Here is a 10265-nt window from a genome sequence, read left to right on the forward strand (position 1 = left end):
CATATATTTTACTATAGGCATGGTAGTCATGTATATTCAAGAAAATTAAAAAATGCCAACTTGACAATGACCTTTGGAAAACAATGTCATATCATGGCCATGGTGTTTTCTTTGATTTTAAGAATTTCCCGTCACGTCGCTTTTTGATGTTTCAAGAAAGTCCATAACCTAATCATTTATAATATAAGGCATATCAGGAACTTAACCTATTTAATTAACAATAACTGTTGACTTTATTTTAACAAAAAATGTTTGAGCTAACTTTTCTAGTTGATGTCAATCTCTAGATGTAAAACATAAATTCTCTTAAATTGTCTTGTCGCTCAGACATGAAATGACAACTCTTGCTGCGTTGGTAAACATATAACTTGTTGGAAACAGTTGGAAGATGTATACTTGTACCGTGTGTATGTAGTGGATAACATCTATATTGAGGCGTTGTGCGTCATCTTACTATAAGAGCATTATGCAAAAATGCGTATAGTGGATAACACCTCTTTTAATCATTACCATATTATTATTTTATTATTATGTTTTATTAAAAATAAAACATAAAAATTAATCCACCAATCATTCCCCACCCAATTATCACCAAACCAATCACACTCCTTCATCACCAACGTTGTGTGGGAAACGACCCCACATCCAAACCCTCCAAGGCGCCCCCGAGGGTATTCCCCGGGGCAGACCAACATGATAGACATCGGAGTCTCGGGACCCAATGTTTTTTAAAACTTCATTAGAGGCGATATATTGAATTTTGGGAAAATTCCCTAAATAGCCCATTTTAAGAGAAAGAAAGTGTGTTTTAGCCATAAATCCTCCAATATTCCCAAAATAGCCCACAAGTTTTGGACTGAGGCGACACACTGGAAAAAAAACTAATCAGATTATAAACCAATAGTATTTTGACACGTGTAAAGATTCGAATATCTGATCAAATATTTGAATAATATTTAGGGACCCGTCCATATTTTCTCACTAAATCTTCTTCTTAAAAGCAGTCTTGCCAGACGGTTTTTGTTTCCTACCCGATCCCTACAAATTCTAAACACATGGAAAAATGTGTTTCTAAATTATGTCTACCAAGACGACTTTGAGATGAATTTGTACCAATAAGACGATATTTTAGTTTTGTTCTTGTAAGCTGAAATCTCGTCCACCCTGACAAGATTAATTTTTAATCCGTCCACACCGACAAAATTTAAGTTAATTCCGTCCACACCAGCATGTTCGTCCATCGAATATAATTTTCATTATTTTTCATGTTTGTATATAATTGCCTTCATCTTCTTCCTCCTTCATCCATTGATAAACCTTCATCTTTGTCCATTGATTAATGAGAATGAAGACAAACCAAAGGTGGCAAGTGAAGTGGCATTGGAAGTTTGCCCAGATGATGTATGAAAACAAGATTAGGGAATTTGAAGCACCTAAAATGACCAACTTGGATGAAGCTTCGTAAAGATGTCTGTACTAAACAGGATCAATTTGAAGCACCTAACATGGACATTATCAAGTAGATAATCGGGTGTTCGTGATGATAAAACCAAGTTTTTGTGGGCGATTGGTGTAGCTAGCTAGGTAGATTGAATCTGAAGGTTAAAAGAGGAAGAAGACGAACACGACGTCGCCGGAGGAAAACCTCCTATTAATTGTAACCAGCGTTTCGATTTGAGGTTCTTCAAATTTGATTTAGGAATCAATTCTATACTACTTTTTCACCATCGATCTACCACCATATCTCCACGCTTCAGGTCACCGGAAAAATGAGTGCCAGGTGATGGAGATGGAGGTACCTGTGAGATGGTGCTACGATGGTGCTCGGGTGATGGAGACGGTGGTGCTCAGGTGAGGTGTGATGATGCAGGGGTGATGCAAGTTTGGTGTTGGGTTTGGAAGATGTTGCTGGGAAAGAAAGGTTAGGGTTGGTTGGTTGGTTGGTTGGGTTTATTATTATTATTATTATTATTATTATTATTATTATTATTATTATTATATGTTTAGACGCAAAAAGACAACTTTGCCCCTAAATTTAACGGAGGTAACCGGCGTTAACTGACGGTAGGGGCGTTCTGTGCCCGCCGGGAATAAACCAGGGGGTGGGGTGGGGGTGTCAATACACGCAATTTAAGAATCAGTGATCCAAATGTCTTCCGCCCATATTACACAGTGGGCAAATCACAGTTATCTGCTAATTTAACTCAACTAATGGATCAAATTTAATCTTGGTAATTGTATGTTGCATTATCAAATTATTAAAACCTATCTCTTACTTTTTCCTCTTTCTTTTGTTTATAACTTGTGACTTAGTTTTGTTAAAAACTTGAATTTGAAGGCTATTTATGCAAGAATTGTTAGAAACTTGAATTTAGGGCTAATATATGCTGGTCTATCGTTCATTTAAGCTTACTTAAGCTCTACTAATTTCATCTAAAAGTGTTAAAAAATGTTTTCAACAATGAAATATGTTAAAGCGGATTTATGTAATCGAATGAGTGATGATCATATGAACGATATTTTCATTTGTTATATTGAAATAGAACTTCTTACCAATGTTTCCGTTGAAGATGCAATGGTTCGTTTTCAAAAGATGAAAACTCATAGGGAACAACTTTAAAATTTGTAATGTTTGTTTTTTGTTTTCGAATATATTCATGTTTTTGTATGTTTTTAATGAGTAATGATCATTTTTTTATTATGATAATGTTTTTTATAATGTTCCTCGTTTTTACCTGACCAGAACAACGACCGACCCGAAAAATCAGAACACCGAAGAAATAGGACCTAACTGAACAAAATTCCTCGGTCCAACACTGGTTTTCTAGGCGTTTTGGTGGGGTTTTAGGGTGGAGAAGTCGCCCGATAGGGGTGATCTAAAACACCACACACACATTTTCTCACAGAAATTATTTGAGTGAGAAGTGGGTTATTAATAAACATTGCTATTTATTATAAAAATCATCACTGTAATATAAAAGAATATCATTGACGGTTAAGAGGTACACAAATGGGTTCATAACCAAAAACCAGTTGATTCGATTATAGGCCAATGTAGTGAGAACTAGGTCATGGGTGAAATAATTGAAGTTAAAAAGCGGTTCATGAGGTTGGAAACCTAAACAGTGGAATCAGTTCAAGTTAAGTTTGGAACCGGCTTAAGTTGGAAAGGTTTTATGTAAAAGAAAACTTTTTTTTAATAAAGCATAAACACATAACATAACACAACATAACATAGATGCATGCATACATACATGCATGCATAGCTACATACATACATACATACATACACACACATACGTACCGTGACATTCTTCAATTTTCGAACCCGACATGTTTAAATTTTTTTTATTTTTACGTTTGTTATTAAATAAAGACGATGAATTATTATTTCATGTGGTCATTTATGTAACAACTCGCGTTTTCAAACTAATATTTTATATCTGTTACCCGACCCAATTTAGGTTCGGAAAATTTTATCACTTAAATATCGCGTGTATCGAGTAATTATTATATCATTTTTTTTCTTTCTTATTATTTGTTTATATGTTTATATATTAAACTTTGCAAGATATTCAATTTATACCCTAAACATAACTTTAATCTCTTATTGTTTCCACATCTAATCTCCAAGGACCTAACTCCAATTTCTGAGTATTATTATCCTTATACCAATTTACCCACAACCTTCACCCATATCCGTGACCCGAAATTCCAAACTCGTAAACCCGTTTAAATTTCTTGTGCCTTAATGCTCACTTTATTCTTGGAATCGATCAAGGGAATCATGTTGTTTCTTCTTTGCGACTACACCGATGGAAATAATTAGGAAAAAAGGATCAAACTGATTACGTATTTGATATATTCACAAACCGTCCTAAATGCATAGAACGATATATCATTAACAGACGACGATAACCAAATTAATCATATATATACATTCTTACACACATCGCGAGCAAAGGCCCTACGTCTAATTTCTTTATAGCCTTCTATCGAGGATGATTTTGATCAAACCCGAGCTGGCCGTAACCCATTCAATTAAATCATCAATTCATCATGGATAGAGGTAATTAATTCATGTAACATGTTCGTTTTAATTCAATTAACAAAAACCCTATGATTAATTAATCGATTATAAGCTGGTTTGATTGATTTGATTTTTAGGGTTCTAGTTCAACCCGGGTGGTCTCTCTGTTTGTATTTAATCATTTAGTTTGATGTATATATCAACTGGTACACCTAGACCAGTTGGCTGGGTGTGTGTCTGTATGTAGAGATGTACAAAAAAACTGATTATAGAACTGAAACCGAAAAAAAACCGAAACCGGTTTGGTTGGAAAACCGGTTTTTTTATAACCGGTTCGGTTACCAACCGGTTAGACCGGTTTTATACCGGGTTTCCCATATATATTACTGGTTCAGTTTCATAACCGGGTTTTTCCTAAAGCGGTTAAAAAACCGATTTTTCCCTAAACCGGTTAAAAAACCGGTAATCCTTACCAAATATTAAAAACCGGTTAAACCTATGCATTGTGAGTTTCTGACCATGCACAGCACTGCAGCAGCTTTTATGCATGCAATTATGACCATGCATGCAAAAATATGAACGTTGTATTGTAGCAATATTTATGACCATCAATCAACTTTTTTTTTTTGTCTTTATCCAGTTTATGCACCAAAGGCTTTGCCAAAGCCTCACATAGTCACATATGACCGTTGCCAACAAAATTTAGCCGTTGTGTTGTTTTTTTTCCCCCAAAAATCATATCTAACTTTGTATATAAGGGTGGTGGGTGTTTAGCTTTAACCACACCATCCTTCAATCTCCTAAAAATCTTAAAATCACTCACAACCGACACGACCATGGCAAGCTCTAGTCATCAAGATTCGGTCAACGTTGGCCAGTCCACAACCGACACCGACACGGTGGTTCGTGTTATTCCAACAAAGCGTAACCGCGAAGTTTGGGCACATTTTGATATGTGCGAGATGGCGAACGGGTCAACAAAAGCGCGTTGTCACTATTGTAACCGTTTTTACGCCATTGCGGCAAACTCCTCATTAAAAAATCACTTCGAAAAACCGTATTGCAAGGTGTTGAAACAACAAGCCGCTAGCGGTCAAGCTACCATGGGAAGCGAAGGCGCTTCTCTTTTCACCTACAATTACAAATGGCAAGGGAGGAAATGGCGAAGTTTGTAATCCAAGAAAGTTTGCCGTTCAACCATTTCGACAACCAACGATTCACAAAGATGGTTCAAAAAACGCTCCAACCACGATACACCCATGTAAGTCGTGCTACTTTTAGGAGGGATTGTTTAAGATTGTGGAAAAATGATAAAAAAGAATTAATTTCTTATTTTGAAAAACTAGAAACCGGTGTTAACTTGACTAGCGACGTTTGGTCCGCACCGCACGGTTCACCCAACTCATATCTTTGTGTCACCGCCCATTGGATTGAACCGGCGACGTGGCAGATGATGAAACGCACGATTTTGTTTAAACTTTTTGATTACCCTCACACCGGTGAAGCTATATATAAAGCAATCGACAAATGTATTACAACTTACAAATTGAAAGAAAAAATATTGTCCATATCTTTCGATAACGCCTCAAACAATACAAGTGCGGTGTCACATTTAAGATTAAAGTACAAACCGATTTGTGAGGGTATTTTTTTTCATAGTCGATGTGTCGCACACATCATAAATTTGGCCGTTCAAGATGGTTTAAAGGTTATTGAACAACAAAAAGAAGCTTTCAAGAGAATGTTGCGCCATATATATAGTCATGCGCATAGACATTCAAAATATATTAAAATGTGTAAGGAAGCGGGTCGAGTTTGCTACGGACCCAATTGGGATGTTGCTCATAGATGGAACTCGACTTGCACCATGTTTGAAAAAGCTATTATGCAAAAAGAAAGTTTAATAGAATTTCATAACATTTTGTCGAGTCGTGGAAAGGTTTCTTCTTACCACCCATCGAATTGGAATCTTATTGAATCTGTTACCCAATTGCTTCAAGTTTTCAAAACGTCAACAAAGACTTTATCGGGGGTTTACTACCCAACAAGTTCATTGGTACTTCACAATTTGTTTAAAATGTGTTTAAAATTAAACGAGTTGGCGGGAAGAGGTAGACCATATTGTGATATAGCGGATACGATGAAGGAAAAATTAAGAAAATATTTTAAAGAACTACCCGCGGTTGTCACTTGTGCCGCCGCTTTAAACCCTTGTTTTAATATTTTTGGAACCGGGTCATTGATTGAAAAAATTGCAAAAGCGTTGGATTTAAACACCCTCGAAGAACCAAACTTTGGACTAGCCGCAAGTGCCAAATTCAATACTCAACTTAACCAAATGTTTGATGTTTATGTATCAAAATATGGCTCTTGCACGTCACACATTCACGAGTCAATGAGAAATGCCTCTTTCGGCGAAGGTTCATCAAATACGGAAGATCAAGATTTGTATGTTTATAACCAATTGTTTGATGAGTCGAGTCAAATGCAACGTGGTAACACTAGTAGTAGCGAACTCGGTCGGTATGGTGGGTCGAACTTTCTACGATCGATGACTTCACAAGAATTTAAAAACTTTGATTTGTTGGCTTGGTGGAAAAGTAAGGAAGATCATTTTCCGATCTTAGCCACCATGGCCCGAGATTTACTAACGGTCCAAGCTTCCACAGTAGCTTCGGAAAGTGCTTTTTCTATAAGTGGTAGGGTGATTTCGATAAGGAGGACTCGACTAACACCAAAGGCGGTTGAGATGTCGATTTGCTTGAAAGATTACTTGGATGCGGCGGAGAGATGTCAACACATACGCTCACTCGAGGGAGAATTAGATTACGAAGCCGAAGTGTACGCGGACGAGGTTGAAGCCGGATTGACTACCCTAATGACCGAAGAAGAAGCCGAACTAAATGAACTCTTACGCGATAGTTCTAGTTCGGGCTCGGGATCGGGTTCGGACGAAGAAGATTAAACGCGATCATCAAGACATATATTAGCCCCACTAAAAATAATATACACTAGTAGTGGGCATTCGTATTTAACCAGTTATGTATGTAACCGTTTGTTCCAAGACTTAATCGTATGATGTTTTCACGTATTTAACCAGTTAGTAGTGGCCATTCGTATTTTCTACCATTTATATGTAGTTTTGAACTTTAAGAAGAATATGTTTGAAATTATTCCTCTGTTGTCATGAATATTTGGTCACATTTGCATTTCATATATTAAATTGAACTAATGCAACAAGGTACTGCATATTAATAAAGGTACTACATATGCATTCCAAATATGCATATAGCATATTAAAGGTACTGCAGCAAGGACCATTAGTTCAGCAGGGCAAAAAGGTAATATAACCATTCATCATAAAGGCAAAAAGGTTAAACGGCTGCAAAATTTAAACATCAGTTTTAAAAATCGGTTTTATAAATCAGTTTTAAAAACCGGTTTTAAAACACCGGTTTTAAAAAACCGGTTTACAAACCGGTTTGTATAGGTTAGGAATATTTGCCTTCTGAGACCGGTTTAAAACCGGTCCTGGTTAAAAAAAAACCGGTTTTTTTGTTACAAAAAAAAACCGAACCAGTTTAAAACCGTAACCGGTTTTTAAAAAAAACCGCTTTGTACACCTCTATCTGTATGTTCATGACAGCCGGCCATCAGGCGCTCTGGTTCGAGTCCCGGCCGGCCATTTTGGATTTTTGTTTTTAATTCTTGATTTTCTTACTTATGTCAAATAAACAATAGTTTATATTAAACATAAATAAATATTAGATCTAAAATAAATATTATTTTATTAAAACCGACATCTAGGAGTTTATGTCTTTGTCAAATCTCGTTAAAGTATTTCGTTTACGTGTATATATATATATGTGTGTGTGTGTGTGTGTATTATAAGTATATTTTAATAATGATAAATCATCGTTATTTAATTAGAACCCGACACTTTGATTCACGTTTCGTCGTCATTGAAAGTCTTCATAATCTTACTTATATTTATTTGATATATATATATATAATATCTAATATACATGATAAATAGATTTTCCTTAAAAGATTTAAACAAAATATTTATTTATATCTTATTACATACTATATTTAATTATCTACACATCATTATAATTATTTTATTTATTTATATATTATTATTATTATAAGAATATCCTATATCTTAATTGTTTAAATTATTTAAGTAGTTAATTGTGTATTTATCAAGAATAATAAATGAGTTTTATAAATAATAAAAAGTAATGTTTCTTATAAATGATAATCAATAATATTAATATTCGTAATAATAATTATTATGGAAATCAATCGTTCAATCAATAATATTATAATAAAAATAACTCAAATCACATCAAAATCTTAATTTATTAAAATATGTTATATCTTTATAATTAATCTTATTACCATTATTTAACTAGGAATCCTTGACGGTATATCCCAAATAATTTATCTTTCTCATATCATCACTTATATTTCGTTCATTCGATCAGGTGAGTATCACATTCCCCCCTTTTACACTTATTTTTACCGTTTTGGGGACATATGCGTTACTATATATTTTACTATTCTCTAATACGCAAATTGCAACTGTTTGTCATGTGTGTTTAACGATTTATACCTTATGTGTTATATGCTTATATGCTCTATTTGAATCGCATTCGAAGAGGTCCAACATAATCTCAGAACAGTATGATCATACGACCGTCGTAATAGCCATTGTCCAGTTTATCTCGCATCGTGATCATTGGCAACTCATTTGCTTGCTTATTGGTTGGATTGCTTATCTCATTTGACACTATTGAATTTTTTTATTATTATTATATACACATAAAATCTGGTGTGCTACTCACTCAACCTAGTGTTGACAAGCCTATTGTGTTTTTAACGCGTATGCAGGTTATCGTATGAAGTGATGTTCAAGTTGGTTCGGAAGAAAAACTTAGGATTGCATGCTAGTGAGAATAAACAAGATTATGGACTTTTATATATTTGTTTTGTTTTAAATTTAATTTAATAGATAATTTTAAATATTGCATGATAGTACCTTGAGAGCTGTGAGCAATCAGCTCACGCCCCGGCGTATCCGCCTTAGGTTGGGGTGTGACACGTCATTCGAATTCATTTATTAGTTAAATGAGCTATAAGAACTTTTATATATGTGCATGTAACACCCTGTAGCTTAGTTTTTACAACCCTTAAGCGGACATTCAAACTCCAGGGACTAGAATGAAAATTTTTAATATTTTTGTTTCTTTTACCTTCACCATCGGTACACCGCCTCCCCTCTCCTTGATCTCATTTTGATTAAGTCATGCTGAAAATAACAGGATTGGTCATATATACGCGTCAATCGGTCAATTGCATTGTCAATTACGAGTTAATTATTGTAAAATCCAACCCATTTACACCAATTCGACGTCATTACGAACCCGCGGCTGCAAGGATCTCAAAACTCTATAAATACTTGACCAAAACGCAATTAACTTGATCCACATACTTCTCATTACATCACGGACATAAGACTTCTATCAGTTTTAACCCAAAAGGCCGTTTAAATCAAGTTCGATATCGAGTTCTTGCCGCAAACCCTAGTTTACCGTTTTCATTCAATTCGACCATAATCTAGGTAACTATTGTAAGGGTCTAGTTCGATTTAAAATCATCTATAAAACCTCTCAGTTAATTTTGATTGATAGAGGGTATAAGACCATCAATTTTGGGATTGAACGAATTAGGGTTCATAAGGGAAAGGGTTGCTTAAGCTTGTGTATAGATGTTTTTGTTTTCATTTCTTAATCAAGTCAAACACCTGCCCTAGTTGGCAGGTGCATATGATCTTATGTCGTGAACTAGCCCGGTTTTTGTTTCTTTTTCTTTATTATTTTCTTTTTATTAGGTATAATTAATTTAAACTTTATATATTAAAACTAATATTATTTTAATCGTTTAAACGAACCGAACACCGACAACTCTATAAAATAAGTTTTCATTTAAACTTTTTCGGATATATATATATATACATATATATATATATAGTCTCCGTAATATGACCTTTTCAAATAATAATTTTCCCACTTCTAAATGAACCGGCCACCTAGACCAGTTCTCGTTTAATATATAAATTTATATATAATATATAAAATTTATATATAGTTTCTGACCTAAACTAATATGACCTTTTCAAATTAATAATTTTTCCCACGTCTAAATGAATCGGCCACCCACTACGTGAAAA

This window comes from Bidens hawaiensis, unplaced genomic scaffold (genome assembly GCF_021521415.1).
Source record: "Bidens hawaiensis isolate Kalapana, Puna unplaced genomic scaffold, B.hawaiensis_p1.1 tig00045650_1, whole genome shotgun sequence".
NCBI classification, from domain to species: Eukaryota; Viridiplantae; Streptophyta; class Magnoliopsida; order Asterales; family Asteraceae; genus Bidens; species Bidens hawaiensis.